The following is a 6,000-nucleotide window of genomic DNA, read 5'->3' as shown; positions in this document are numbered from 1 at the left end:
CACTGTAGATGTCGTATGTGACATGAGACTTGCTGGCCCATCCATGGAACAAAGGTCTCCAAGTCAATGCGTATTTACCTCTCTGACCTCAGATTCCTCCCTTGCTTCATCACATTTCTGCTTGACAATTAAGACAAATAATCTGTCAAAAGAGTAAACTTCCTCTTAGCTTGTGTGTCTAAGGGCAGAGACTCTCAAACGAGTCAGGCTGCTGTTTCAACTTTCAGGTCAGTGGAGACATTTTTGTTTCTCCTGGAAAGCAAGGTCTTTAGAGCAGCATAGCCCAAGTCACGAGAACTGAGGTGACAAGGACAAAAAGTGCCGATTGGCCATAAGGTGTTAAAAAATGCCACCTCTGATTTGGCCAGTGGGGGGATCTTCATGGTTGAGCCCACGGAGAACTGCCATCCCTGCTAACACGGTCACTCTGTCCTGAACTCGGTGAACAAGAACCAGAGGAGGTAAAGACAGAAGCTAACATCTACAGGGCAAGTCATCTTCTCCACTTGGTTATTAAGAGCTGCCTCTTCAGGGAGAGCCCTCTGGTGAGAACTTCCATGAGTCACTAATGTTCTCACATCCTGGGCCCATTCCTAGATATCCCATCCTGTACTCTTCCCCAGGCTTACTTGTCTCCCAGGTTACTTCTTCCAAGTGCTGACCAATCACCCAAACTACAAGCAATTCCCAAGAACTGGTGTCGCTCCACACTTCTTGCAATCTCTCTTTCCAGGAAAAGTGAATCCTAAGACGTACTACTTAGACACTCGGTCACTGAGATTTCCTTCTCCAGTATCCTGAAGGTCACCTCCAAGTACTATAGTTCTACAGTTCATCACCCCTGCCTAATGCAGGATGTCACGGGGAGCCATCTATAAGCCAAACTCAGTTTTTTTCTTCTTCAGATAACTCCATGTCAGGCCGCAGATGTGGATCGAGAAAGGGACAGATGGCAATGAGTTTACCAGTTCATTCAGGGCTTGTCGGATCCCATACAATCCCTTCAATTACAGGTTGGAGAGTTGTAATGACTTGAGGCTTAGAGGATCAGACAGAACTTCTTTCTTTTTTTTTTTTTCCTCAAACATATTTATTGAAGTATAATTGCCTTACAATAGTGTGTTAGCATCTGCTTCATAACAAAGTGAATCTGTTATACACATACAATATGTTCCCATTTCTCTTAGAACTTCTTTCTGATGTGCTCCCCAAGTTTCACGACTGCTGGCATCTCAAAGCCCGAGAGTGAGCCAAGAATTATTCTCAAAGCAATATTTACCTTCTGAAGAGAGCATGGCTTTGTTCCAAAACCCTAAGGGTATTCGCTCTGATTCACCCATCAGAGCTCATCGCAGGCTCCACACAGCAGCCCACAGGTGCAGACTCTGGAAGCACCACTGGACCCACCAGGACATTGTCAGAATTGCTTGCACAGCAAACGGGGTGAACGGAAGGATCTTCTTTTATTCTGGGCCCCATTCAGGCTATCAGCCTTTGATTTACCAGGTTATGCAGCACTGGGGTTGGAGCAGACACCACGCTGGGTTCATGCTGCCTCCTAAACCCAAGATGACAACATATGAAATGCTTAAAAATAAAAGATGGACCTTAATAAATGAACAAGGACCAAGAGACTTAAAAAGGGGTCATGGAAATTATAAAAGAACAAAGTAGAACTTTTACAGTGGTAGGGGGCATAGGGGGTCGCCATTTGCCTTTTACTTTAGAAGTAAATATTCTATCCCAACCTAAATTTCTGGTCCCCTAGGCACTTTGCAGTAGCGGAAGATCCCTGAAATTTGTGGGACAGAGCTCCCACCCTCTGACGCACATGTATATTAATAGGTATCCTTCCCCAAAGTTCTAAATCAGTACTATATCTTGTGGGATGGGGATAGACTTAGGCTCCCTGCTCATTAAATTATAGCAGAAAACAAAATATTGATGCCCTGAGGCAAGATGGTAAAATCTACCTGAGTGTAAAAGCCAACTTCTGGCATTCTCTACTTATTAGGAAAAAGAGAGACCAAAAAAATGTGTTTACCAAATCAGTAGCTCCATATTAAGCTGCGAAGGGCTGTTTTTTCTCGAGCAAAGAGATGCCTGCGCTTCCGTGTTTGGCATCGTTTTGGACGTGCTGCTCTAAGACGCCTCCTGCCACAATAAAACCAGCTCCCGGATGAAGGGAACACACGCAAGTTTCATGCACTCCTAGCTCTTAAGAACATATACAAAAGCTCCAAGGGAAGAGGGGGGAAAGACCAGTGAGTTAAAACCTAAATGTGAGCAGTAACCAAAACCAAAATTCAGAATTTTCTGGAAGGCAGAGGTCCATACAAAGTTAGAATCACGAGATTGAGCCCTGGGCCCACAGAAGGGGGATGGGGGCCCCCAGGTTAAGCCACAGCCCTTGAAAACACCTAAGAAGGTCACCGGTCAGAACAGTAAAGCTGGCCCTCCAGGCAGAAGCAAATGCAAATCCGGCTGGAGGTAAGTTGTTTCACCAATTTAGGTGCTCAGACTTTCTACAGATGTGAGCTCATGGTTTAAAAAGTAAATAAATAAAACAAAAACTGAAAACAACTAACCACCAAGACACAAGGAATAAACTGCCATGAGTAAGAGTCCACAGAAAAAACAATTTTTTAAAAGGTCTTCAGATATTAGAATTTTCAGACTCAAAAATTTTTTAAATGACAATATATGAAATGTAAAAATAAAAGATGAACTTTAATAAATGAGCAAGAACCAAGAGAATTAAAAAGGGGTCGTGGAGTTTATTTTTGTGTATGGTGTGAGGGAGTGTTCTAATTTCATTCTTTTACATGTAGCTGTCCAGTTTTCCCAGCACCACTTATTGAAGAGGATGTCTTTTCTCCATTGTATATCCTTGCCTCCTTTGTCATAGATTAGTTGACCATAGGTGCATGGGTTTATCTCTGGGCTTTCTATCCTGTACCATTGACCTATATTTCTGTTTTTGTGCCAGTACCATACTGTCTTGATTACTGTAGCTTTGTATTATAGCTTGAAGTCAGGGAGCCTGATTCCTCCAACTCTGTTTTTCTTTCTCAAGATTGCTTTGCCTATTCGGGGTCTTTTGTGTTTCCACATGAATTGTAAGATTTTTTGTTCTAATTCTGTGAAGAATGCCATTGGTAGTTTGATAGGGATTGCACTGAATCTGTCGATTGCTTTGGGTAGTATAGTCATTTTCACAATGTTGATTCTTCCAGTCCAAGAACATGGTACTTAAATATAAGACCAGACACTATAAAACTTTTAGAGGAAAACATAGGAAAAACACCCTTTGACATAAACCACAGCAAGATCTTTTTTGACCCACCTCCTAGAGTAACAGAAATAAAAACAAAAATAAACAAATGGGACTTAGTTAAACTTAAAAGCTTTTGCACAGCAAAGGAAACCATCAACAAGACAAAAAGACAACCCTCAGAATGGGAGAAAATATGTGCAAATGAAACAACAGACAAAGGATTAATCTCCAAAATATACAAACAGCTCATGGAGCTCAATCAAAAAAACGAACAATCCAGTTAAAAAATGGGCGGAAGACCTAAATAGACATTTTACCAAGGAAGACATACAGATGGCCAAGAGGCACATGAAACAATGCTCAACATCACTAATTATTAGAGAAATGCAAACCAAAACTACAATGAGGTACCACCTCACGCCGGTCAGAATGGCCATTATCAGAAAAGCTAGAAACAATAAATGCTGGAAAGGGTTTGGTGAAAAGGGAACCCTCCTACACTGTTGGTGGGAATGTAAACTGATACAACCACTATGGAAAACAGTATGGAGGTTCCTTAAAAAACTACAAATAGAACTACCATACGACCCAGCAATCCCACTACTGGGCATATATCCTGAGAAAACCATAATTAATTCAAAAAGAAACATGTGCCACAATGTTCATTGCAGCACTATTTACAATAGCCAGGTCATGGAAGCAACCTAAGTGTCCATCGACAGATGAATGGATAAAGAAGATGTGGCACATATATACAATGGAATATTACTCAGCCATAAAAAGAAACGAAATTGAGTTATTTGTAGTGAGGTGGATGGACCTAGAGACTGTCATACAGAGTGAAGTAAGTCAGAAAGAGAAAAACAAATACCATATGCTAACACATATATATATGGAATCTAAAAAAAAAAAATGGTACTGATGAACCTAGTTGCAGGGCAGGAATAAAGATGTAGGCATAGAGAATGGACTTGAGGACATGGGGTGGGAGGGTGAAGCTGGGTTGAAGCGAGAGTGGCATTGACATATACACACTACCGAATGTAAAATAGTTGGCGGGTGGGAAGCAGCAGCATAGCACAGGGAGATCAGCTCGGTGCTTTGCAATGACCTAGAGGGGTGGGATAGGGAGGGTGGGAGGGAGACGCAAGAGAGAGGGGATATGGGGACGTGTGTATGCATATGCCTGATTCACTTTGTTGTGCAACAGAAACTAACACAGTATTGTGAAGCAATTATACTCCAATAAAGATCTATTTAAAAAAGGGGGGGGGGTCATGGAAATTATAAAAGAACAAAGTAGAACTTTAAGAAATAAAAAAATAATAATTCTATAAATGGGTTAAATATCAGATTAGACACATCTTAAAAAAGAATTAGTGGCCTGGAAAATAGATCTGAAGAAAATATCCAGAATAATCTAAGAGGGAACAAAGAGAACAAAATTTGAAAGAAAAGTTAAAGAGCTTTGAAAGACAGAGTGAAGTATAACACACAGACTCCCACACAGAGTGAGAAGAAGGGCAATATTTGAAGAATTACTGAGTTTTCCATTTCTATAAAAGAAATAAATCCACAGACACAGAAAATACAACTTCTATCAAACAGGAAAGAATTTATCAGCAGCCAACAGAGAAAATACAGAATAAGATAAAATGATTAGACTGATACATATTCTCAGAAGATAGAAGAATAATATGCCTTAGTCCACTCAGGCAGCTACGACAAACTATCACAGACTGAGTAGCTAATAAAGAGCAAAATTTTTACTTCTCTGAGTTCTGGAGGCTGGAAGTCTGAGATCCGGCTGCCAGCGTGGTCGGGTAGGGCCGTCTTCCAGGTAGCAGACCTCTTCTTGTGTCCATACCCCTGCACAGGGGTGAGGGAGCTTTCACCGGGGCCTCGTTTATACGGGCATGGATCTCGTTCGCAGGACTCTGCTCTCAGGACCTGATCTCAGGACCAAAGGCCCTACCTTGTAAGGTAACCCCATCACACTGGGCACTCAGGTTTCATCATATGAATTGGGGGCTGGGGGCAGGAGTGCTGAAACATTCAGCCTATAGCAAATATCTTCAAAGAGTTGAGAGAAAATAACAGTCCATCCGGAATTAATCACTCAGCAAAACGTATCAACAACATGGACAAAGCACCATATTTTTTGATAAACAAAACCTAAGACCATTACCACCATCATTTTTTCATCAAAGGAACATCTAAGAGATGGACTTCAGAAAGATGGGCAAAGCAGGAAGCAGTGGCAAGTCAGGAAAATGGTACATATATGAGTAAACCTAAACATAGACGTTTATAGTGATGATGATGAGGGTGATGTCAGATTTGTCCTATTTAATTTGAAAAAAGCTAAAATAATGGACCACAGTAGCATGTAGGTCATGAGCAGGTGAATATGGCCCAAGTGTGCCGCCTGGAACTCTTCTAGATGCTGGGAATACAACCCAGCTGTAGACAAAGACAAAAAAATCCCAGCTCTCGTGAAACTTTCATTCTTAAGAATTAATTTAAGAATCATTAACTTAAAAATGTGTTACACATGTATGGCAATATTTCAAGGTTTACAAAAATTTTTAAGAAAAAATACCAGTGATTAAAAATGAAATAAAAACAAACAAGGCTCAATCAATTCAAAATAAAACAAGAAAAGAAATGAGCATAGAAACAGAAGATTGTATGTAAAGTACAAAAAGGAGAGAATAATTCCA

This window comes from Balaenoptera acutorostrata, chromosome 21, assembly GCF_949987535.1.
Source record: "Balaenoptera acutorostrata chromosome 21, mBalAcu1.1, whole genome shotgun sequence".
Taxonomy (NCBI): domain Eukaryota; kingdom Metazoa; phylum Chordata; class Mammalia; order Artiodactyla; family Balaenopteridae; genus Balaenoptera; species Balaenoptera acutorostrata.
The sequence above is the reverse complement of the archived record's forward strand: the minus strand, read 5'-3'. Positions refer to the sequence as shown.